The sequence below is a fragment of the Bufo bufo genome, chromosome 3, assembly GCF_905171765.1.
Source record: "Bufo bufo chromosome 3, aBufBuf1.1, whole genome shotgun sequence".
In the NCBI taxonomy this organism is placed as follows: domain Eukaryota; kingdom Metazoa; phylum Chordata; class Amphibia; order Anura; family Bufonidae; genus Bufo; species Bufo bufo.
In genome coordinates, this window is record NC_053391.1 from 493,425,030 (window position 1) to 493,452,433 (window position 27,404).

The window sequence follows — 27,404 nt, forward strand, 5'->3', positions numbered from 1 at the left end:
CTGCAGACCCAGGTATGTGGACCTTTTAATAAAACTAGTTGAGTACCCCTGCAATAGAGCAATGCATTTGAAAAGTCTTCAGATGAGCAAACCTGTTGAGATTCAGGAAATTCTGGAAATTGGTATAGAACACCCTTTAGTCTTCCAGGATGCAGAATTTTTTGTTAAATATGTTATCTCTTTTGGTTCATTTTTTATTAAATTTGACTTTTTCTCTTCCCATTTCCTCCTCCTTAAGCTCTTCAATGCAATGACAGCAATAGTGTATAAATTCTGAGTGACCCTGACATACATAACACTGTCAAACATGCATTACCCATAGTTAACAAACAGCTTGTTTAAAAACACACTATGCCATTGCATATGTTATGCTTTTTATATTCCAAAGCTTCAGAAAATTATGTCTTAATGGTGTCAGAATGCCTGCCCATGCAACAGACAAATATTCTACTTGTCAGAAGAAAGAGTGGCTTGTTTGGATCAAGCCTCCAATAATGATGGGGGCTGAATGCACGCACATGTGTTAATTGTCAAATGGAAAAATAGCTTGTTCTGAACAAGCCTAAAACAATTCTCCCATTTAATTGGGAGAAGCAGGAGTACAGTGTGGATGTGGAAAGGGTAGGGGAATAGTGGCATATGGCTTCAATAGTAGTTACAGCAGTAGAAACATAGCATGGAACAAACAAGGCAGTATATTGGCTGCTTATGAGTAACAGTGGTGAAGTGTTAATAGTTTTGGCAGTAGGGGATTAGCAGTGAGGTGTAGCATTTGTGGCGGTTGCAGCCACATGCTGGCAGACAGCAGTGGGATGTTGGCAACATTGGCACGGTGGCAGCAGCAGCCATAAGAAACATGATGGCAGGCAGACAGCTATAGTGGCAAGATGGGGCACCACCAGCAAGATCAGATCTATTTATTGGCCTCGGCTGGAAGAGTGTGAAAAACATCCTGAATCCAGGCTTTGATGATTTTGACAAATTCCCCCTACGGCACTGAAAACCCTTTCCGAGATTACACTAGAGGCTGGACAAGCGAGTTGTGTTGGTAGATTTGGATTTGTCCTGCTTTGGATAAATGTGAATCGTTTAGATTCATTTAAAAGAGAGAATGTGTTTCATATCACCCTATATTTCTATATATGGTTTCTGCATAGTCTGAATAAAGATGGATGCCAGAAACGTGAGACTATGTAATTCTCTCGTATGTGCCGCTATTGTAAGTAGCAGTACATGCTTGAATGGATTTCAGAACAAATCTGAACCAGGTTTTGTTAATGATTGCGACACACAGAACAGTTACTACAGATGTAGCCGCGCTAGCGCTCATAGTAGAATTGCGTGAGTACAGAGCGATATCGTGTTTCATTAGCAAAGGAATCACGTAAAAAGAGTAGTAAGAAAATTCAGGGTGAAATTTGAGTTTGTGAACAGCAGATGGCGCATGGAACTGCAGTTTCATGCAGTAGTATTTGCACATAATGAAGTAATGACTGGCCCCCTCTGACTTCCCCATCTGAAGCTACTGTACGCCTCATTTAATGTGACAATATACCGCTTCCCACCCAGCATACTCTGCGCTCATGCCAGGTTGACAGAGGGCAAGCGGGAACCATGGTGTTACGGGGGGGCGCTTTGGATGAGAGGAATGAGTGGGCACTGTGGTGTTACCTGGGGGAGGATGAAGAATGATCTGGCACTGTGGCATTACTTGGGGGAGGGGGTGAGAGTAGATGAGCGGGCACATGGAAGAGGAACGAGTGTTGAGCACGCCTAGAGTGGCAGCAGCTATGCAGTTAACCCCTCTTCTCCCGCAGGTTTTTCCCTTTTCAGGCTGGATAAGAAGCAGCGCAGGGACTGCCCGGTGCAGTTCCAGGAGGATCCCTTCAGTAGAAGCGCAGTAAGGAGTTAAAGTAAGAGCAAAAATAGCACATCTTAATCAATATGTATTTCTCAACATGTTATATCAATGAGACCATAAGAGAACCGGAATAGGGAATATTTCCATATACTGTACAATGTATTCAATTCACTTCTGCTATTATATATTTATGTAGCTCTATAGAGACCTCTGATATTATTAATGTGCATTAATCAAAATGTCCTTGATGGATTAAAAAATCTATATAGTAAAAATATAAAAGGTAAAATAAAAAATAAAAATCAAGGATGCCCAGAATCAGTGTCCATTCCTTATTGTGTAGTAGAATATAAGTATGCTTTCGTATTTCAGTTCCTGAATTAGTAATTAGTACAGCCAGATGATACAGTACACATAATTAAATGAATCAATATACATGATCAATACTGTACATATTACATTTTTCTTTCTTTATTCTTTTAAAAATATCAATAGTATTATGAATACTGACTCGGTCCCATTCACAAAACACTGTTCATAATTGTATACAGTAAGCGAGTGTTTGTATTCTTTTCTTTTTCTTTATTAGGATATAGCTAGTGTTGTAAAGAATGACTTGTTCAATCCCATTTACAAAATATTATTCATGATTGTATAGAATAGGCAGTTAATTGTGTTGTCTTTGCTCGGCATCCCACGTGTCTGAGCTGTTAGTTTAATCTGCGGTGCAACGCTGTTGCTTTAGAATGGCACGGATCCTTGTATTGTAAATTTATGGTCATGCGCTTCTATACTGCTTCTGTGCTATTGTCGGGGGTATTACTTGGATTACTGTACTTATACCATATTTATATTACATTGATTTGTATCAGAGGTCTCTATAGAGCTACATAAATATCTAATGGCAGAAGTGAATTGAATACATTGTACAGTATATGGAAATATTCCCTATTCCGGTTCTCTTATGGTCTCATTGATATAACATGTTGAGAAATACATATTGATTAAGATGTGCTATTATTGCTCTCAGTCATTTACATAATTCCACCAGGTATTTCTGGCTGAGCAATATAGGAGAACATGTACCAAATTTGCAATGCTAATATGGTGTTATGAAATTTGCATTAATTTTTATCAGTTAATCTTCTTACTATTTTTATTCACTTATTGTTTACTTGGTCTAATAAATTGCTGATTTTTCATACATTCCATATGTGTGAGTGACTGTTAGTACTCTATATGATAAAGTTAACTGCTTCATAATCATCAGAAGATTAGTATAAGAACACTGTTATGTATGAAGTGGGGGGAGGAAAGGCAAGTCTTCTTACTCCTTGATGTTCTTTCCTCCAGTCTTGGCTTTATTTGGTCCTTTCCTCTTCACGGTCACTTTCTTCTTCCCTCCATTAATTACAGCCTGAAGTTTTCTGTCCTTGACAGTGGCAGCAGACATCATCTTTCACTTCTTCAAGATTTCAGTACTTTATGAGCTTCTACCGAAGGGATCCTCCTGGAACTGCACCGGGAAGTCCCTGCACTGCTTTTGATCCAGCCCGAAAAGTCCTTATCCGGGACAAACTCGTGGGAGACGAGGGGTTAACTGCATAGCGGCTGCCACACTAGGCGCGCTCCACACTCGTTCCTCCGCCACGGTGCGTGCTCATCTCCTCTCAAGGCCTCCCACAGGTAATGCACAGTGCCTGCTCCTTCTTCATCCTTCCCCAGATAACACCACGGTGCCCACTCGTTCCTCCCATCCAAAGACCCCCCCAAGGTAATGCCATGGTGCCCGCTGTCAATCTGGCATGAGAGCAGAGTATGCTGGGTGGCAAGCGGTAGCTGCGGTCGGCAAGCGGCTTATATATTATCACATTAAATGAGGTGTACAGTAGCTTCAGATAAGTAAGTCACAGGTGTGATTTAATACTCATTCATTACTGTACGCACTTTAGGCTAACACTGCCATATACTGGCCTTGTGTATTGCAGTTAGTTTTTGTTTCTTTCCCAGTGAAATAGAAGTCACGATTCGCCTGTAAGGCTATGCGAAAATACTGATCACTAGCGCGGCTACATCTGTACTTTGACAAAAAAAATCACAGAAAAGAACTAAGATAAAAACATCCTGCACAGTATGATATACAAATGTGCGGATGGCCCTGGCCAAAATATTGAAGAAAATCACAGAAATAAGATAATAATGCACTTAGTAAAGTAGATGTAGGCATTATATATGGACAAAGTCCTCACTCTGATATGATAATATCTGAGACACTTAGCCAATATATTTTGATCAAAACACATCTGAGCCCCCCTACCAAGCACCAAGGTGGTCTAAGGTCAGGCGGGTCCTACGCTAAACTTACCTAAGCCATTGGGCTTCTATGTTCAGGAGCGCAGATGCCGCACATATGGTGTGCTGCTCCTAGTCACCTCCATGTGCAACAAGCAACCAATGGGAGGAGGAGCCAGCACACCCATATGTACCACCTAATCAAGGCGCTCTATTGGATAGGAAGGGCAAAAGTGCAGAGGAATGCGCACCTATTTTATCTTGGGAGTAGCATTCCTCTGCACTTTTGCCCTTCCTATCCAAGAGAGCGCCTAAAGTGCATACAGTAATGAATGAGTATTATATGGGTGTGCTTGCTCCTCCTCCCATTGGTTGCTTGATGCACATGGAGGTGACTAGGAGCAGCACACCATATGTGCGGCGTCTGCGCTCCTGAACATAGAAGCCCAATAGCTTAGGTAGGTTTAGCGTAGGACCCGCCTGACCTGAGACTACCTTGGCGCTTGGTAGGGGGGCTCAGATGTGTTTTGATCAAAATATATTGGCTAAGTGTCTCAGATATTATCATATCAGAGTGAGGACTTTGTCCATATATAATGCTTGCATCTACTTTATTAGGTGCATTATTATCTTATTTCTGTGATTTTTTTTTTTTTTACATCTGTACCTTGTTGAGCTTAAAGGGCTTCTGTCATCCCACTAAAGTAATTTTTATTTTTTTCGGTACTTAAATTCCTTATACTGCGATATATCAATATATAATGCTCTTACTGATTTTCATTCTGTAGTTTCTTCAAAAATTTACTTTTATATTATGTAAATTTCCCCTCTACCAGCAAGTAGGGCGGCTACTTGCTGGTAGCAGCCGCATCCTCCTTTCATAATGACGCCCCCTCCTCATGTTGATTGACAGGGCCAGCGAACGCGCTCGTCCTCTGACTGGCCCTGTCTGTGTTCAAAATTTCACGCCTGCGCCGTATCTGTCTTCAGTCGGCGCAGGCACACTGAGAGGAGGACGCTCGCTCGGCCGCTCCATCCTGAATGCGCCTGCGCCGATGATGTCACATCTACACCCGGCGCAGGCGCACTGAGGAAGGAGCGGCCGAGCGAGCATCCTCCTCTCAGTGCGCCTGCACCGACTGAAGACCGGTACGGCGAAGGCGCGAGATTTAAAACGCAGACAGGGCCAGCCAGAGGACGAGCGCGTTCGCTGGCCTTGTCAATCAACATGAGGAGGGGGCGTCATTACGAAAGGAGGATGCGGCTGCTACCAGCAAGTAGCTGCCCTACTTGCTGGTAGAGAGGTAATTTACATATTTTAAAAGTCAGTTTTTTGAAGAAACTACAGAACGAAAATCAGTAAGAGCATTATATATTGATATATCGCAGTATAAGGAATTTAAGTAGCCAAAAAAAAATAATGACTTTAGTGGGGTGACAGAAGCCCTTTAATATAAATGTAAGCTTCCTTATGCATACCAATTACTAGAAACATGTGCTTGCTGTTGATATTGTTAGTGGAGTGTTGCTAATGTGAACTCTATGCTCAGTAAATGGCCAAAGCGATTTATTGTGGTACTGCTGATGTTCTCTCTATTCAGACTTCCCTTTGTCTGCACATTGTTGAAAATAGGAAGAATCTTGTTAATGCTACCTTTATAACATTGCCTTATGGTTTGGGCCTTGAAAATAAATGCTTGATTTTCCAGACATAACAACAATATAAATATACCATGTAAAAGAGATGAGCAAAACTTTTGAGACTCTGTTCAGTTTCAGTTTGCATTTTTTTTTAAAAAGTTTGGTTGGGATCAAAATTGTTTCTACCCAAACAAGAGTAACTCTGGTTACGACTAAGGGTGGTCACCCGAAACGCGTTAACGCTATGTCATGTGGATTGTGGTGATGTCTGTGATTTGATCAACTATTAAAGCAAAGCCGAAAGAGGAACCGCATTTGTCTCCAGGACCGTCTTTTTTATTTACCTGCTAACTCTAAATGACTTGGAAATTGGTATGTAGCATAATCTACTTGTAGTCTCCTAGGATGTTATCTCTTTTGTTAATTTTCATGAATTTTTGCTCCCTCCCCTTCACCATTCCTAAGCTTTTGGATGCAATGACAGCAATAAAAAATCATGTCAGAGTGACATTGACATACATAACTATGGGTATAAACACATGCTATCTTTCTGAAGAAATCTGGTGCATGAAAAAATCGTTCATGGCTAGAAGCTCTAGCATGTGAAATGCTGAATTCCAGCAAGTTGGAACGTCACGGATAAAGCGGTGTAACAGCAGACCATTCTGTCGCTGCAAGTCAAAGAGCCACAATCCTTGCCACATAAGAATGGCATGTAAATTACATGGGATATCCGAGTCCATTGTCTCAAAGGAGTTCAGTTCATCTCAAGATTCTGGAGAGAATTTAGTAAGAGACTAGGGGCCAGATTTATCATTAGCTCAGGTCAGAATAATGGAGTGAAAAAGTCCCCAAAAAAGTCCCAAAGGCTAAAACTGCGCACAAATTTGCGACTTTTTTCTACTCTGCACTATGCTCGCCAGTTTTCTGAAAGTGGGCGTGTTTTCTTATGTAAATGAATCTCTAGACAGATTTACTATTGGGACTATTTAAAAAAGTCGCAATTTCACTCCAGTGAGGACCATGCTTATCTTATGAGACTTTTTAATAGAACATGCGACTTTTTCATAAAAACTTGCGACTTTTTCGTAAAGATGTGCGACTTTTGTAAAGCTGCTTACTGACGGATAAACTGCTACCGTCAAACCACATTTATTACAGTCTTAAAGGGCCGATCATAAATCTGACTTGGCTAAAACTGACTTTAGCCATATGTTAAAGTGGAGTGAGCTGTCAGAGTCATGATAAATCTGGCCCATGGAATCAAACTGTCTTTCTAATCTGCGTTACCTCCTGAGACAAATGGACAAACTGAAAGGGTCAAACAGGTACTGGAACTGTTTTTAAGATACTTTGTTTTTGACTGTCAGAACAAGTGGAATAGGTTTTTGTCCCTAGCGGTGTTTATCAACAATTATGTCAGCTCCTCTAGTGGCATTTCACCTTTTTATTGTAATAATGATTTGAATTCACGTTTTTCATCAGTTTTTGGGTTAATTGTGGTGGATGCTATTGTTAATGATCTGTGCACAGTTGACTCTCGAGAGCCTGGAAAAAGCTCAAAGCGTCCAGTATAAATAAGGGCTCTTTCACACTTGCGTTCTTGTCTTCCGGCATAGAGTTCCGTCGTCGGGGCTCTATGCCGGAAGAATCCTGATCAGGATTATCCTAATGCATTCTGAATGGAGAGAAATCCGTTCAGGATGCATCAGGATGTCTTCAGTTCCGGAACGGATCGTTTTTTGGCCGGAGAAAATACCGCAGCATGCTGCGCTTTTTGCTCCGGCCAAAAATCCGGAACACTTGCCGCAAGGCCGGATCCGGAATTAATGCCCATTGGAAGGCATTGATCCGGATCCGGCCTTAAGCTATACGTCGTTTCGGCGCATTGCCGGAGCCGACATTTAGCTTTTTCTGAATAGCGTCCCGGCAGCCATGGTAGCCAAAGTCCTGGCAGCCATGGTAAAGTGTAGCGGGGAGCGGGGGAGCAGCATACTTACCGTTCGTGCAGCTCCCGGGGCGCTCCAGAGTGACGTCAGGGCGCCCCAAGCGCATGGATCACGTGATCACATGGATCACGTCATCCATGCGCATGGGGCGCTCTGACGTCATTCTGGAGCGCCCCGGGAGCCGCACGGACTGTAAGTATACTGCTCCCCCGCTCCCCGCTCCTACTATGGCAACCAGGACTTTAATAGCGTCCTGGGTACCATAGTAACACTGAAAGCATTTGGAAGACGGTTCCGTCTTCAAATGCTTTCAGTACACTTGCGTTTTTCCGGATCCGGAGTGTAAATCCGGCAAGTCGAGTACACGCCGGATCCGGACAACGCAAGTGTGAAAGAGGCCTAAGCCAATAAAAAGCGTTCTCTGGGTCCTAACTTTGTTTTGAGAGAACCTGTCTGGCTGTCTACAAAAAATCTTAGGGTACCATCTGGTAAACTTGCTCCTAAGTTTATTGGCCCATATAACATCTATAATAAACCTGGTATCTTTCCACCTTCTTTTACCATCCTCATTCAAGGTACATAGGGGGTCATTTATCAATCTGAAATATGCCTAAATTAGGCATATTTCAGGTGCAGATTGTGAAACAACGGTTAGTGGCTTGGGATGTTCATGCTCCTTGTTTATAGAGAAATTTGAATCTCGAATTTCCATCTAAGCATGCTCCTCATGTTGAGGGTCCAGTGGCTCCTCTTAAGGGAGGGGGAAGGGGTAATGTCATAAACTTACCTGTCTGCGCTCCAGTGGTGCGATCCTCAGCTTCGGGGTGGCCACCGAGACCCATCCGCATCATTACTTACAGAACGCAATGCTCTGCTTCTCCCAGCAGCAAGTGTGCACTGGGGGGAATAGGCAGTGGACAGATATACAGCCCATCTGTCCTATTACTTTCTTTGGTCTGGTGACCTGGCTCTCTAATCGGTCAGGTACCAAACAAATCAGCTTCTGTCCGGGAACCTGGCTCTCTATTTAAAACGCCTTGTTGTATGAATACCAGTGATGGTCTTGTTTTGACACTAGCTAGGTTCTTCTATGCTTCTGACCTTGGCTTGTCTTCTGACTACTCTCTAACTCCCATTTGGTACTGTGTAGCCTGTCTGGTTTGGACCCATTTCTCTATGACTTTGGTTTTGTGTTTGTTTGTCTGTTTCTGCACTTATTCAGAGTAGGGTCCTACCTACCTACAGACCTAACACTGCCCTTTCCTATTCTACACAATTATTCTTCTTTCGAAGCTTTCCATTAACTGTCCCTGACACTAGAATAGAAACTTGATTGTGACTGTACACTGTCCCTAAGATTGTTTTCTGCCAGAAACTGATACACCCATCCACCCTCACCAACAGCTAAACACATAATGATATTCTAGTTGTTCTGCTAGGGCACATGCCTGCCTCCTGCCCTTGCCCCTATGATTGGCTTTTCCAAGCTGTCTGTCAGCCTGTGGGCAAAACAGAGCACACCTTTCCCCACCAGTTCCTCTCAGGGTAAAGCGAGCATCTTTCTTCTTCCTCCCTCTTGGTCATCTTGGAAATATTTCTGCAATTTAATTGTGGTAAATTCAGTTGATTGGACATGATTTGGAAAGACACACCGTGTCTTCATAAGATCTCACAGCTGACAATACATATCAGAGCAAAAACTAAGCCATGAGGAGGAAACAACTGCCTGTGAGTATTTTGTGGAGGCGCAAATCTGGAGAACAGTATAAAAACATTTCTGCTGCACTGAAATTTTCCAATAGCACAGTGGCCACCGTAATTCATAAGTGGTAGAAGTTTGGACTAACCAGGAGTCTTTCTAGAGCTGGCAACCCCACCAAACTAAGTAATCAGGGGAGCAGGGCCTTGGTAAGAGAGGTGACCAAGAACCCACTGGTCACTCTGGCTGAGCTTCAAAGATCCTGTGTGCAAATGGGAGAAACTTCTAGAAGGTCAACCATCATTGCAGCACTCCACCAATCTGGGCTTTATGGCAGAATACATAGAAACATAGAATGTGTCGGCAGATAAGAACCATTTGGCCCATCTAGTCTGCCCAATATACTGAGTACTATGGATTGCCCCTGGCCCTATCTTATATGAAGGATGGCCTTATGCCTATCCCATGCATGCTTAAACGCCTTCACTGTATTTGCAGCTACCACTTCTGCAGGAAGGCTATTCCATGCATCCACTACTCTCTCAGTAAAGTAATAGTTCCTGATATTACTTTTAAAACTTTGCCCCTCTAATTTAAAACTATGTCCTCTTGTAGCAGTTTTTCTTCTTTTAAATATTCTCTCCTCTTTTACCTTGTTGAGTCCCTTTATGTATTTAAAAGTTTCTATCATATCCCCTCTGTCTCGTCTTTCTTCCAAGCTATGCATGTTAAGGTCCTTTAATCTTTCCTGGTAAGTTTTTATCCTGCAATCCATGTACCAGTTTAGTAGCTCTTCTCTGAACTCTCTCCAAAGTATCAATATCCTTCTGGAGATATGGTCTCCAGTACTGCGCACAATACTCCAAATGAGGTCTCACTAGTGCTCTGTAGAGAGGCATAAGCACCTCCCTCTTTCTACTAGTAATGCCTCTCCCTATACACCCAAGCATTCTGCTAGCATTTCCTGCTGCTCTATGACATTGTCTGCCTACCTTTAAGTCTTCTGAAATAATGACCCCTAAATCCCTTTCCTCAGATACTGAGTTTAGGACTGTATCACTGATTTTATATTCTGCTCTTGGGTTTTTACGCCCCAGGTGCATTATTTTGCACTTATCCACATTAAATTTTAGTTGCCAGATTTTTGACCATTCCTCTAGTTTTCCTAAATCCTTTTCCATTTGGTGTATCCCTCCAGGAACATCAACCCTGTTACAAATCTTTGTGTCATCAGCAAAAAGACACACCTTACCATCGAGGCCTTCTGCAATTTCGCTGATAAAGATATTAAACAATATGGGTCCCAGAACAGATCCCTGAGGTACCCCACTGGTAACAAGACCTTGGTCTGAATATACTCCATTGACTACAACCCTCTGTTGCCTGTCCCTCAGCCACTGCCTAATCCATTGAACAATATGGGAGTCCAAGCCCAAAGACTGCAATTTATTGATAAGCCTTCTGTGTGGGACAGTATCGAAAGCCTTACTGAAGTCTAGATAAGTCTACTGCACCTCCGCCATCTATTGTTTTGGTCACCCAATCAAAAAAATCTATAAGATTAGTTTGACATGATCTCCCTGAAGTAAACCCATGCTGTTTTTCATCTTTCAATCCATGGGATTTTAGATGTTCCACAATCCTCTCCTTAAGTATGGTTTCCATTAATTTCCCCACTATTGATGTCAGGCCTACTGGCCTATAGTTGCCCGATTCCTCCCTACTACCTTTCTTGTGAATGGGCACAACATTTGCTAATTTCCAATCTTCTGGGACGACTCCTGTTGTCAGTGATTGGTTAAATAAATCTGTTAATGGTTTTGCTAGTTCAGCGCTGAGCTCTTTTAATAGCTTTGGGTGTATCCCATTAGGCCCCTGTGACTTATTTGTATTGATTTTAGACAGCTGACTTAGAACCTCTTCCTCTGTAAAGACACATGCATAAAAAGCTTCATTAGTCTTCTTTCCTTTTCCTTCATTTTCCTTCGTAAAGACTGAACAGAAGTATTCATTGAGGCAGTCAGCTAGTTCTTTATCTTCTTCCATATACCTTCCTTCTTTTGTTTTTAATTTTGCAATTCCTTGTTTTAGTTTCCTTTTTTCATTTATGTATCTGAAGAATGCATTATCGCCTTTTTTCCCTGACTGAGCTAATTTCTCTTCTGCCTGTGCTTTAGAAGCTCTTATAACTTGTTTGGCCTCTCTCTGCCTAATCTTGTAAATTAGCCTGTCATCCTCGTTTTTTTTTTTTTATAATTCCTAAATGCTATCTTTTTGTTTTTAATGATTTTGGCCACTTCTGCTGAGTACCACAGTGGTCTTTTCCTTTTTTTGCTTTTACTGACAAGCCTAATGCAATTTTCTGTTGCCTTCAATAGTGCCTCTTTTAAGTAGTCCCATTTCTCCTGGACTCCAATGAAACTGTTCCAATCTGATAGGGACTCGTATACCACTTAACACGACCAAGATGAAGGTTTGATCAAACCGATGCTATTATAGTGGGCTAAACCCTTCAATCCAATGACTATTCACAATAATGGGTAGCTTTATTAATACTTAACGTTTAATAATATCAAAAGTTAAAATAATAGGCCCTTGGTATATAGATAAAAAAATCTGAACTGAGTGCAATTAGGATACTGCGTACAACTCTCCGCTGGCTAATGCCAATCCAGAGAGAGGGATGTGGACCAAAAAATGAGGAAGGGATAGATATAATGATAGGTTGAGAAGAAAGGATGCGTAGTAAGAGGGACACACTGCTGGGTCACAAGCCCTAGAGGTCCCTTATCCTGACTCCTCAACACACTAGATAATCTATCACTAGCCCTAGATGGCCCTACCTAAACATGGACTGCCCAGCTTTGTCCGAGAGATAGAGTGTGGTCCCTGTAACTAAGGGAAAGCAATCTAGATCAGAAAAAGGAGGGCAGTATGGACTGACAAACAAAATATGAGACAACCTATAGTCAACACAATAGTTATTTAATATAGGTCTGATGCTCAGGGATCGATAATAGGTCCCAAATAGATGAGAAAAATGCCCCGACGCGTTTCCTTGAAGGTTAGCAAATCTTCAGGGGACTACAACCTTTAAATGTATCGGTCACTAAATTGGCTGAATTATAGATGTCACAAATTCAGTCCAATGTATCAAGTTCTGCAGAAGGTAGCTCTCAGGTATCAAGAAAGTAGCCACACTGATAGTATACAGAAATCTTGTCTCTTTACCAGAAAAGGCTCAAGAAACCCCCTGCGTCCACCTATTTCAGGGTCACAGGCTCAAAAGAACATTCAAGTAAAAGGGTCTCGAGTCACTCTGGTTCAAATGACTAAAACTAGCCAGTGACCGCCTGTTCCAGGGTCACTAGTTTAATTCATCAATCATAAAGAATATATAAGGTGACTACCTGTTCAAAAGTCACTTATAAAATACAGTGTATCAAATAAACCACCAGTAAGGCTAAAGTCCAGATGTAAGACAATATATATAGCCTGGTTTACACTCAAAAGATGCTGAAAAAAGCTGGCTCTCAAGTGTTGAATCGGCTTTACTGGTGTATTGTCACCCACCAGAATGTATTCAAAAGCCGTTCAACACAGTGTGCCAAAAAAGCGCTGTGTATCGATGATATTTAAACACACGGTCAGCAGAGTACTTATCTGTACAGTCATGATACTCCGACTGTTCACAGAGGGATGCGGGTGTCACTCCTTGGCATTCCGCGTATGGCAGCTGATGTAAGTAATTGTCTTACATCTGGACTTTAGCCTTACTGGTGGTTTATTTGATACACTGTATTTTATAAGTGACTTTTGAACAGGTAGTCACCTTATATATTCTTTATGATTGATGAATTAAACTAGTGACCCTGGAACAGGCGGTCACTGGCTAGTTTTAGTCATTTGAACCAGAGTGACTCGAGACCCTTTTACTTGAATGTTCTTTTGAGCCTGTGACCCTGAAATAGGTGGACGCAGGGGGTTTCTTGAGCCTTTTCTGGTAAAGAGACAAGATTTCTGTATACTATCAGTGTGGCTACTTTCTTGATACCTGAGAGCTACCTTCTGCAGAACTTGATACATTGGACTGAATTTGTGACATCTATAATTCAGCCAATTTAGTGACCGATACATTTAAAGGTTGTAGTCCCCTGAAGATTTGCTAACCTTCAAGGAAACGCGTCGGGGCATTTTTCTCATCTATTTGGGACCTATTATCGATCCCTGAGCATCAGACCTATATTAAATAACTATTGTGTTGACTATAGGTTGTCTCATATTTTGTTTGTCAGTCCATACTGCCCTCCTTTTTCTGATCTAGATTGCTTTCCCTTAGTTACAGGGACCACACTCTATCTCTCGGACAAAGCTGGGCAGTCCATGTTTAGGTAGGGCCATCTAGGGCTAGTGATAGATTATCTAGTGTGTTGAGGAGTCAGGATAAGGGACCTCTAGGGCTTGTGACCCAGCAGTGTGTCCCTCTTACTACGCATCCTTTCTTCTCAACCTATCATTATATCTATCCCTTCCTCATTTTTTGGTCCACATCCCTCTCTCTGGATTGGCATTAGCCAGCGGAGAGTTGTACGCAGTATCCTAATTGCACTCAGTTCAGATTTTTTAATCTATATACCAAGGGCCTATTATTTTAACTTTTGATATTATTAAACGTTAAGGACTCGTATACCACTAATCTAATTTCAGAAAAGTCAGTTTTTCTAAAATCTAAAACTTTTGTTTTTGTGTGGTGTGACTCAGTCACTGTACTTATAGTAAACCACACTGACTGGTGATCACTAGATCCCAAGCTTTCCCTTACAGTAATATCATATACCAAATTCCCATTTGTGAATACTAAATCTAAAATGGACTCCTTCCGGGTTGGCTCCTCAACTACTTGCTGTAGAGATAATCCCAGTAGGGAATTTAGAATATCTGTACTCCTGGCAGAACTAGCTATTTTGGTTTTCCAGTTTACATCAGGAAGATTGCAGTCGCCCCTAATGATAACTTCCCCCTTCAATGTCATTTTAGCTATTTCCTCAACTAGTAGATCATCTAATTCTTTGACTTGGCTAGGTGGTCCATATATCACACCTACACGAGTTACCTTATGATTATCAAGCTGCAAGGTAACCCAAACTGACTCTAAATTGTTCTTGCTAACTTGTATCAAATTAGATTTTATGCTGTCTTTCACATACAGGGCCACCCCTCCCCCTTCTTGCCTTCTCTGTCTTTCCTGTATAGAGAGAACCCTGGTATTGATATATCCCAGTCATTACTCCCCTTGAACCACGTCTCCTTGATACTCAATATTATCACATTCTCTCGCTTTCCTCATCACCAACTCTTTTTGAGAGTAATTCAGGAACCTGCAAATAATGTCCCTAGGTGGGTCAGTTGGTTTTGGCTTTGGTCTTAAAGCCCGGTGAGCTCTTTCAAGTATTATTGGGTCCTCGTGTTCTTCTCCTAACAAAGAGGAGCATATTTCTTGCACGGCTTTGGAAACTGCTTCATTAGCAACTGACTCAGGGACACCTCTGAATCGTATGTTATTGCGGCGTCCTTTGTTCTCTTGGTCCTCTATATGGTCGTAGAGGTAGTTGATATGTTGCTGGTATGTGTAGAGTGCTTCTGAATTTGTTTTTGTATAGCTCACTAGTACCGATTGGGTAGCTTCCAAATTCTCAACTCTATGGCCCACTTGTTGCATTTATTTTTTGAGGTCAGCAAGTTCTTCTAGTATAGGATTGACAGCTTTGAGAGCTTGTGAAATAAAGGATCTAGAAATGGGAAGTTCAGATGATGTTTCCATTGTGTCTTCAGGATCACTCTCATTATCTGCTTGAGAATGGGGCGATTTTGAAGCAGCTGATTTGGTGTTAGATGCGTTCATATTGGATTTTTTCATCATATATTTGTCAAGACCAGATTGATGCGTAAATGAAAATTGGCGTTTTTTAGGTGGATCTAGTCTCGAACCAGGATATTTTCCGATCTTCACCATAAGAATATATTTAAATGGCCTACGCAGGTAGATTCTTCTCACATAACTTTAGTGAAGGTGCTATGCATATTACAGCATTATTTCAGCATCATAGAGATCTCTATTACAGAGAGTGGTACGCTATAATGTATTGAAAGTTCATCAAGCAGATGATTGTCGCCACCTTCTGGATAGTTTGAATGATTTTTATCACAGGAGCTCTGATTACACTCAATAGGGATCTGTCTTGTTTGTATAGGCAGATAAGCAGCAAATGTCGTTCTACCAAGTTTAGAGTCACTGCTAATTATTTCCCCCTATATTACTGTCTGTGGGGAGTATTATCAGTACAGTGTTGATATCTTTTGCGCTGGTGCTTCTTCAATTACATTAAGACCGGCCCCAGGTATAGCTGTGTGTTCCCCGGATCGCTGGATCTAATCTCCCTGCCTGACAGCTCTAATAACAGTGATGCGCAGGAGTACTCACATTAAACATCGAGTGTCCGGCTTGAGGTTTTCTGTACTCTCCGGTGGTTTGAGTGAGCTCAGCTGGTCTTCCGATCCCAGAGGTCAGGTCGGCACTTCTCGATTCTGTGTGCGATATTTTTTTTTTTTTTTCTTGTGCTGCGGTGGCTTCTTCTTATCTGCGGCGGGGCTTCAGCGGTGATGTTGAAGTCTCGGCGGCACCACGAAAATGGCGCTCTGTCTGTGATGTATTAGCGCTGTCCCCACTGCGATCCGGACCTCTTTAAGCTTTAGCCGGGTGCCGTCTTGCTTGAATCGGTACCTGAGCTCCGCTTCGGACTCCGCTCTTTGTTGCGCTGCGGTGGCTCTTTATTCAAGCGGCGGGACTTCAGTGGTGCTGATGGTCCGGTCCGTTCCTTAGCAGTCCTCAGTCGGCTGTTGAGCGGCTGGATCAATGTTGTACCGGGTCACGCTGCAGACTTAGGCTGTCCCAGGTCGCTTAGCGGCTCAGATTATATTATAATAAGGGTCCTCACATAGTACAGGACTGCAGTAGTTGACTGCCTATGTTTTGAGCGGTGGTGGTGTGGGGGAACACCAGTGAGCGGCCTGATGGTTGTGGCTGTAGGCCAAAATATAGTCCAGCGCCTCAGGCTGTGCTGTAGGCCGCACTTTCCAACCACCCGAAAATACAATAAAGTCTATATCTCTGGGTTTCGGACGGTGTCCTGGATCTAAATCTGTGGGTTTTAGAATGATAAGTCCAGATTTTGCAAAGTTATATTGATTTTCAATCCGGTTGTGTGCAGAGCTCCACCACACTGCTTCCACTCAGCTCCGCCCCCCTAGTGTAGGTTATATCCTGATATAGTGTAGCTGAACATATTAGAGCACTCTAACTGCATATAAAGCCATTTTTAATGTTCTGCCATGCCAACCATTTTCTCCAGTCTCGGGAAACTTCTAGCAGCTTGGAAAATATAGCAAAAGTGACCCATGCCTGTATTTCACGTGCATTACGCGCATATTACATTGCAGATTTTTCACAATCAAGAAAATATCGAATTAGCAAATATATGATGAATATTCGCCCAAATATTCGTGAAATATCGGAAATTCGAATATAGCTTCTGCCGCTCATCACTATTCAAGAGGGGCCTGGATGTATTTCTTGAGTGTGATAATATTACAGGTTATAGCTACTAGAGATGGGTCATTGATCCAGGGAGTTATTCTGATTGCCTGATTGGAGTTGGGAAGGAATTTTTTTCCCCTTAAGTGGGGAAAATTGGTTTCTACCTCAGTTTTTTTTTTTTTTGCCTTCCTCTGGATCAACTTGCAGGATGACAGGCCGAACTGGATGGACAAATGTCTTTTTTTCGGCCTTATATACTATGTTACTATGTTACTCTATGGAGGATAAATCTTACTGGTCAGTTGTTTCCAGGCCCACATTTTAAATATTAGCCATACATTTTCTGAGTGCTAGTCCTCCTGTTGAATATAACTTGTCAATATACTGTATAATCTTTGCAGTTTAGAAACAATGGTCTTTCTATTATGGTACTTAATTCCTTTAGAATATGGTGGTGTTTGCCATCTGGTCTAAGTGATTTGCTAGTTTTAATCACTTTAAGGTTACACTGCACTTTTCCTGGTTTAGGCAGATGACAGTTTACTTTGGAGAAAATAATGTTTAACATATTTGCTTTTTCCTCATCAGTAGATTTGTGCACTAAATTCTTAATGGACCAACATTTTCAGCTTGGCCTTTGAACTTTTGATATAATTGAAGAAAAGTTTAGATTTTGTTTTACTTTTTTGGTAATGAATTTCTTTGTCTCCCACTTTTCTGCCTGTATATGTTTTCCACATATTTTTTTTTTTTTCCATTTACAAGCTTTTAGTGCTTCTTTATTGCCTTCCTGTTCCAGTAGTTTAAATGATTTCTTTTTATTTATTGCCACTTAACATTTTTATTAATCCATTTTGTTTTTCTCCTGCTTCTAAACCCTTTATTACCAGAAGGTATGTACCTCTCAAAATGAAAATGAACCTATTTATGATCTGTGCTTTCATTTTTGAGGTCTTTGCGTAAAAAAAACTGGCTTACATAAATTGTACCAGATTTATTAACCTGTTGTAGACATTTTCTACCCCTTTTGCATTTTGTTCAACATTGTGTCATAGTTTATCAACAAGGGTTGTGGCTTCACAGGAAAATGATGCAATTATAGAGAATATTTATTGATGTTCATGGCAAAACAACATGTTTCAGTCAGATAGTGACCTTTTTCAATCACTAACAGAGAAGAGAAGGAGAAACAAGGAATTGGCATTTAGGAATAGTGAATTCTAACCAGTGTATTAGCTTCACAGGAAAAAAGGGTGTGGGTAGATGTGACGCTGTGCACCAAAAATGCGCCAACATTTGGGGACATATTTTTGAAGAAAACTAAGATGGTGTAATTTAATAAATAGTGCAAATTTACACTACACATAACAGTAAACAGTCTATAGGTGAGATTTACCAGTCAGCATAAGCCACTGTGTTAAATCTGACAGTTTAAGACTGTCTGTCTACTTTTAGACAGTATTAGTCAATGTGGCCTACTTAAGTTAATTAGGTTGTGGCCATTTCTAAGCTGGTAAAATTTTTGCTGTCCTCAGCTTCTGTGTTTTTTCAGTTCCTCAACACTATATCAGATTGAAAGACTTGTGCAAACATTATATTATGTTCACTATTTTCTATGTGTCCCCAGCCTGCACATTTGTTATTCTGTCATGTCCATTGGTCATTATTAGAGATGAGCTAATCGAAGTTTGAACCAAAGTCGAATTTCCTCATGCTTCGTAGTAGCAAATAAATATTTTTCCTAAAATGGCTGCTGCACATGTTAGAACATGGAGCTAAGAACTCTGGGAATGAGGGAACACCCACAATAACATGCAAGCAGACAATCAACAACCGGCCCCTGTGATGTCACAGCCTTATAAATGGCCTCAGCCATCTTGGTTGCTGCCATTTTCCAGTGTACTTAGTGCAGGGAGAGATGTGACAGGCGTTGGGGACAGAGTTAGGAAAGACTTTATTCTGAAAAAAAACTGTCACTGGACGCCGAGGCGCTTGCTCTCCTCAGCTCCGTCGGCGTCCATTTGCTGTGCAGGAGAGTGTCACGCCCATGTGCATGGTCGTGAATCTTTGGGAGCCGCATGCAGTTGCCCGCGGTCTGGGTGTTTTGTCAACCGCAGCTGGGGGCTGTTAGTAGTTTGCCTCTAGTGCGGTTGCCGCGGACAACAGGTGTTTGTTGGCAGTGTAGCAGCATGAGCTGGTTGCTAGGCGCCTCACTGTTGATGCGTGCGGTTGCCTCTGGCTATGTGTGTGTGTATGTGTGCACTTTCCCGTTTTTTTGTGCACGAGGTTCTGTATGTGTGCATTGTGACACTTTTCGTCACTTGCGGTTGTCCGTGGCAGCGTGTGGTGTTGTGTACATGTGGTGGCAGTGTCTCAGCCTTCTGGCTGTTTCCCAGGACATGGTTGCCATGCATGTCGTTGCCGGTGGTAACAGCTGCAGTTTGATAGGTATTTGTACACTTCCCCTTTAAGTGTCTTTCTTCCCTTGCCTGGTGTAGGAAGGGTTAACTTCCTTCTTAGTGTGTGAACACTGGGTGTGTCTGTGTGTGGGTGTGGCTACTTGGGCTATTTAGCTTCCGCTGGATGCCTGTATCTGAGGGGTACATCAGCCATGGTTAGCTGGAGTCCTCCTCCTGGTTATATACCATCTGCCAGTGAGGGCCACTCTTGTGGTCATAAGTTATGTTAGACATTATTGTCCTTGTATTGTTATGTCTAGTGGTGTCTTTATCTTTATTGCAGCTTATGGTCCTGGGTTCCTGTGTGATGTGTGGTGTGGGCTGTGTCCGTTTGTGTTCTTGTGGACAGCAGCTCTCGTGCATGGGTTCCAGGCTGTGTGTCTGTGGCAGGTACGTGTAATACTAGTTTACTTACCTGCCATTGCCATATGCTGTATATGTCCCTCTTTCCTTGCAGCCTGGCCACTGAGACTCCTGTTCATCCGTGATGTGGAGGAACAAGTCGTCTTACTCTGCTCCTAGTCCAGGGCCACCCTGAGGGCTAGTAGGGATCTTAGGTTCCTGAGTATGAGCCCTCCTACTATCAGGGTCGGCTCATACGGCTAGGAGACAGGGTCAGAATTAGGGATGTAATAGGAGGTGACCTGCTCCCTGATTCCTGTCCTGGCCTAGCAGCTATCTTTCATATTGACATCCCACGGATTAGAGTTACCCCCACTCGGATCCGTGACAGAGAGAGGACGCGCACAGCGTCACTCGTCTCCTAGGTAACAGGGGTCGGGACAGACCGGCCGCGCACGTCTCCTCCGCGCGGTTGGAGGTCGGAACACTGAGCTGGACACTCGGTGCTCAGCTGTTCTCCCTGGTGTGGGTCATGTGGCGCTGGCCACGTCACATGACCTCAGCCTGCCAGTATTTAACAGGCAACCTGCTGGCCACAGGTTGCCTGTTAATTAGGTATCTGGCGTTTGTTTGGTTTCCTGCATACTTACCTGATCCTGTGTTCCGTGACGATTCTCTGCCTGCTCCTCCTGTACTGCGCATCTCTCCTGGTATTCTGACCCCGGCTTCCACCTGACTATTCTCTGCTTATTCCTTGGTACTGCGTAGCTCTCTAGGTATTGACCCGGTCCGTTCACATTCCGTTATTTGTCTTGTCTGTCTTCCCAGCACATATCCTAAGTTAAGGACTGCCGTCCAGTTGTCCCCTGTCGTCAGGACTTGCGAGGCAAGTAGGCAGGGGTGAGGGTGGAGCGCAGTGGTCACTATCCTCACCCCTGTGTGTAGTGTACGTGACTGTCACAAAAACGATTTAGAAGTTCAATGAAATATTAGGTAAAGTATATGGAGGCATTATCCACACTAGGCAGAGATCAGGGTCCAATAGGTAAGTGTACAGCCTGGGTAATAGGAGTGATTACTATTACACTTTGCTGCACTCATTTGGGGATCCAAATTGCTGTTAAACTACTGCTTTTAGGTTGTTTGCACTATATGGTAGCTTAGTAATTCCAGCAAACCTTGCTTGTTATTGGGGTGAAAGTGCTGTGTGATACATCCAGTTTTGGGGTGTATTAATAGGAAACAATAAGTACATCTTATTAGCCTATCTGCTGTGAACCGACATTGTTATACAGCCATTGTTGGGGTGTATTAATAGGAAAAATAAGTACGTGCTATTAGCCGTTCTGCGTGAATTATACATTGTCATGCAGCCATTTTTTGGGGTGTATTAATAGGAAAAACAAGTACTGTACGTCTTATTAGCCGTTCTGCGGTGAACTGACATTGTCATACAGCCATTTTTGGTGTGTATTAATAGGAAAAATAAGTACGTCTTATTAGCTGTTCTGCAGTGAATTATACATTGTCATACAGTCATTTTCTAGGTTTATTAATAGGAAAAATAAGTATGTGTTATTAGCTGTTCTGCAGTAAACATGCATTGCTATATAGTAATTTTTGAAGTGTATTAATAGGAAAAATAAGTACGTCTTATTTGCCGTTATGCTTTGAACCAACATTTTCATACAGCCATTTTTGGTGTGTATTAATAGGAAAAATAAGTATGTCTTATTACCTGTTCTGCGGTGAACAGACATAGTTATACAGCCATTTTTGGGGTGTATTAATAGGAAAAATAAGTACGTGTTATTAGCCGTTCTGAGGTGAACGGACATTGTTATACAGCCATTTTTGTGGTGTATTATTGGAAAAATAAGTACGTCTTATTACCCGTTCTGTGGTGAACTTTTATTGTTATACAGCCATTGTTGAGGTGCATTAATAGTAAAAATAAGTACATCTTATTAGCTGTTCTGCAGTGAACTGACATTGTCATATAGCCATTTTTGGGGTGTATTAATTTACTTTTAACTTAATTTATTTCTTTTATTTTACATTATGTCAGACAGACAAGTGACAGGCCCTTCAAAGGCAATAGGAAGTGGCCAAGATGTTTCTGGCCCAGGCACAAGTGGCAGCAGAATAAGGGGGGGTGGGACTGGCAGCAGGAGTCGCAGCGAGCGGCCCGAACTCCCAGTGTCATCTAGCGATCGTGTCTTGACCAGCAACCCAGCGGTGCTTGAATGGTTGACTCGGTCTTCTACTTCGTTGCAAGCGACATCAAACACCCCCAACCAAAAGTCGGTGGGTTCCTCTGACACAACGCTTAGTTGGCATGGCCAGGGAGCAGGCCCTGCGCTCTCACCTGTACTCAACCTGCCTCTGTCATTTTCTGTTCCCTCAGCACGATAAGTATTATGTGACGTAGGCTCAGCTCCACTTTTCAGTGAGGACGAGCTACTAGAGAACAGTCAGCAGCTACTGCCCAGCCAAGATCTGGAGGAGACATTCGACACATTTGCCGCTTTCTCCGGTAGGTGGACAAGCAGTGATGATCAGAGTCGCATGGGAGCTGGTGTTGCAAGCAGTCAGGCTCCTGACCCTGAGACCGTTCAGGGAGAAGTACAGACAGTAGTGAAAGATGATGTAGCCTATCGCACTTGGGAGCTGGGTAAAGAAGGGGGTGGCACCTTGTGCAAGAGGCAGCGGCTGAGCCAGCAAGGTGGTAACATGGCCGTGAGTCACAGGATGGCAGCAGTGGGAGGTTGGGAGCCAAATGAGCCCGGGGTAGACCGACCACTTCACAGGAGCCTACCTGCCTAGAAAGCAGCAGTGTAGGGGTTAACGGAGGCAGAGGTGGCAGGCAGTCAGCACAGAGTGTTGGGGGGGAAATGCTATACTCGGCATTCTGGCAGTTTTTCGTCAAGCCGCCGGAGGAGGTAAACATGTCCATTTTCTGAATCTGTGGGCAGAAGGTAAAGTGTGGGCCAGGGTGCCAATGTTGGCACCTCGGCCCTGTATAAACACATGCAGTGTCACCATAAAGTGGCATGGAAGAACCGTGGCTCAGATTTATTGTTCCAGCATGCCGCATCACCCGGTGGCCTGCACCCCTTTTCCTACAGTCAAGGCTCCACCCCCTCAGCCGAAGGGACCTGTCTGTCCTTCATCTACTGGTCCTGATGCTCCTGATCTTCGTCCTCCTACTCCTCGTCCATCATTTCATCAGCAATCAATCACCAAAGTGATTACCAAGAGACAACAGTACGCGCGCACTCATCTAACGGTGCAGAATCTGAACGTGCTCCTGACCAAGTTGCTGTTGCTGCAGTCCCTCCCTTTTCAAGTGGTGGACTCTGCACCTTTTTAGAAAACTGATGGCTTGTGCCGAGCCGAGGTGGAGAGTCCCAAGCCGTCATTTCTTTGACAAAAAGGCAGTACCAGCCCTGCACACAAATTTAGAACAGCAAGTGGGCCAGTCCTTGAGCCTGTCGGTGTCTGCTAAAGTGCACAGTTGAGCCAACGCATAGAGCTATAACTACAGTGAAGGATAATGTATGTCCTTTACGGCCCACTGGGTAAATATGACGCTTCTGCCGCCTCCACGTTCTCACACTGATAGTCCTGCGACAATGTCCATCTCTGCCTTCTCATCCTCCACTGTGTCCTCAGCCTCCACTGCAGGGACAATTCACAGTGCTCCTCCAGCATACCACACGTGCAGGGAACGGCGGTGTCATGCTGTTCTGCACCTAGATTGCCTGGGCAAACGGAGTCACACAGAGGAGGAACTGCTCCGTGTCTTTCATCAAGAAATAGAATCCTGGCTTTCTCGCCAAGTTAAAAGTGGAACCATGGTCACCGACAACAGAAAGAACATGGTATCCGTGTTGCGTCAAGGATGTCTGAGCCATGCAACATGCAGGGTGCACGTGTTCAATCTGACTGTGAAGAGGTTCTTAAAGTTTTCCACCCATCTGCAAGATATCCTGAAAATGTTCAGGAAACTGTGCATGCACTTCAGCCAACCTTACACTGCAAAGCACACCCTCCTCGAGCTGCAAAGGCAGAATGGCGTTCCCCAACATTGGCTGAAATGCAACATTTCCACCCGTTGAAACTCCACTAGTGTTGATCGAGCACCATAGTGCTTGGGTGCTCCGGGGCTCAAGCCAAACACATCGGGATGCATGAGAGCTCTACCGAGCACCCGAGTATAATGGAAGTCAATGAGAGAACCCGAGCATTAAACCAGGCACCCTCTGCTCTGAAGAGGGGAGGGTGTCTGGCTTATAAGAAATGGTCAGAAATTGATGGAAACACCACCAAAATGGTTCGGGAACAGCATTGGGAGGATGTCTGGATGCATCTTGGACTCCCAGGTCGCTGCTGGGAACGATGTTGTCTCAGTAGTATGCCACTTTTACAGACTGACAATAACACGCACAAAACCAAATATAAAATCGATTTTAGAGGAAACATTGTTAGGAAACATTCTTTTCTGTATATTTACTTGTATATAAAGTGCAATTGCTGCCAAAAATTACAAGGAAGATGCACTCCAATACAACCTGTATATCACATAAAGGAGGGCCTCATTCACAGTGTGGTACAATTGTTCCAAAAATTGCTGCCAAAAATTACAAGGAACCGGCACTACAATACAACCTTTGTTACACATAAAGGAGGGCATCATACACAGCCATGAAAAATTATGATTGATGGCCTGCTGGTGACCCTCAAAAACATTTGGAGCAAGGGCCTGCTGATCTGACCATCTAAAACATTATGGGCGAGGGCCACTGATTTGTTTTTGTTTTGTTTTTGAATGTCAGAAATGTATATTTGTGAATGTTGAGATGTTATATTGGTTTCACTGGTAAAAATAAATAATTGAAATGGGTATATATTTGTTTTTTGTTAAGTTGCCTAATAATTATGCACAGTAATAGTCACCTGCACACACAGATATCCCCCTAAAATAGCTAAAACTAAAAACAAACTAAAAACTACTTCCAAAAATATTTAGCTTTGATATTAATGAGTTTTTTGGGTTCATTGAGAACATGGTTGTTGTTCAATAATAAAATTAATCCTCAAAAATACAACTTGCCTAATAATTCTGCACTCCCTGTACTACTTGGCCCAAGAGGCCATCACAGCCATGCCTACTATTGGCATGGCTGTGATTGGCCAGTGCACCATGTGACCCAGCCTCTATTTAAGCTGGACTCACGTAGCGCCGCACGTCACTCTGCTATGATCAGTATAGGGAGAGGTTGCAGCTGCGACGTTAGGGCGAGATTAGGCAGTGATTAACTCCTCCAAAAGACTTCATTCTGTGATCGATCTGCAGCTGTGGATCATTGAAGTGCTATTATTGACTTGCTCACTTTTTTGAGGCTGCCCAGAGCGTTTTTAGATCACTTTTTTTCTGGGGTGATCGGTGGCCATTTTGCGACTTGTGGTGCGCCAGCACGAGCTATCACCAAGTGTATTTAACCATCGATAGTGTGGTTATTTTGTGCTATATCCTACATCAGCTGCAGGCTGAGCCTGTGTCACCGAAGTGCATTTAACCATCAACAGTCTGGTTATTTTTTGGCCATATACTACATCAGCTGCAGGCTGAGCCTGTGTCACCGAAGTGCATTTAACCATCAACAGTGTGGTTATTTTTTGGCCATATATTACATCAGGGGCAAGTTGAGCCTGTCACCCAGCGCCTAAAAAATAGACCTGGCATTTCTATTCAACCAAATCTGCACAGTTTTAGCTGGTCAAGTTATTTGCAGTGACCGTAAAGGCAGACTTTTTGTTCTGGGTTGAAAAAGCATTCCCAAATTTGCCATTCTGAAAATAACTAGTTTGTGGTATTTGAGGCCTACTTGAAATCTATCCCAAAAAGAAAATCTTACATTGAAGGTATTGATAGTGTCATTCAGAAAAACCTAAGACACACGCTAGCGTGCTGATAGAAGTGTCATTCTGTGATTAAACCTATAACTGTCACACAGCGCAAAAAAAAACAGGTCTCACATCTCTATTCAACCAAATCTGCACAGTTTTAGCTGGTCAAGTTATTTCTAGTGACCGTAAAAGCAGACTTTTTGTTCTGGGTTGAAAAGGCATTCCCAAATTTGCCATTCTCAAAATTGTGGTGAACGGGAACAATGAGGAAAACATCTAATAAGGGGCACGGACGCGGACGTGGACATGGTCGTGGTGGTGTTAGTGGACCCTCTGGTGCTGGGAGAGGACGTGGCCGTTCTGCCACAGCCACACGTCCTAGTGAACCAACTACCTCAGGTCCCAGTAGCCAGCAGAATTTACAGCGATATTTGGTGGGGCCCAATGCCGTTCTAAGGATGGTAAGGTACAGGCATTAGTCAATTGGGTGGCCGACAGTGGATCCAGCACGTTCACATTATCTCCCACCCAGACTTCTGCAGAAAGCGCACAGATGGCGCATGAAAACCAAGCCCATCGGTCTGTCACATCACCCCCATGCATATCAGGGAAACTGTCTGAGCCTCAAGTTATGCAGCAGTCTCTTATGCTGTTTGAAGACTCTGCTGCCAGGGTTTCCCAAGGGCATCCACCTAGCCCTTCCCCAGGGGTGGAAGAGATAGAATGCACTAACGCACAACCACTTATTTTTCCTGATGATGAGGACATGGGAATACCACCTCAGCACGTCTCTGATGATGACGAAACACAGGTGCCAACTGCTGCGTCTTTCTGCAGTGTGCAGACTGAACAGGAGGTCAGGGATCAAGACTGGGTGGAAGACGATGCAGGGGACGATGAGGTCCTAGACCCCACATGGAATGAAGGTCGTGCCACTGACTTTCACAGTTCGGAGGAATAGGCAGTGGTGAGACCGAGCCAACAGCGTAGCAAAAGAGGGAGCAGTGGGCAAAATCAGAACACCCGCCGCCAAGAGACTCCGCCTGCTACTGACCGCCGCCATCTGGGACCGAGCACCCCAAAGACAGCTTCAAGGAGTTCCCTGGCATGGCACTTCTTCAAACAATGTGCTGACGACAAGACCCGAGTGGTTTGCACGCTGTGCCATCAGAGCCTGAAGCGAGGCATTAACGTTCTGAACCTTAGCACAACCTGCATGACCAGGCACCTGCATGCAAAGCATGAACTGCAGTGGAGTAAACACCTTAAAAACAAGGAAGTCACTCAGGCTCCCCCTGCTACCTCTTCTGCTGCCGCCTCGGCCTCTTCTGCTGCTGCTGCCGCCGCCTCGGCCTCTTCCTCCGCCTCTGGAGGAACGTTGGCACCTGCCGCCCAGCAAACATGGGATGTACCACCAACACCACCACCTGCGTCACCAAGCATCTCAACCATGTCACACGGCAGCGTTCAGCTCTCCATCTCACAAACATTTGAGAGAAAGCGTAAATTCTCACCTAGCCACCCTCGATCCCTGGCCCTGAATGCCAGCATTTCTAAACTACTGGCCTATGAAATGCTGTCATTTAGGCTGGTGGACACACACAGCTTCAAACAGCTCATGTCACTTGCTGTCCCACAGTATGTTGTTCCCAGC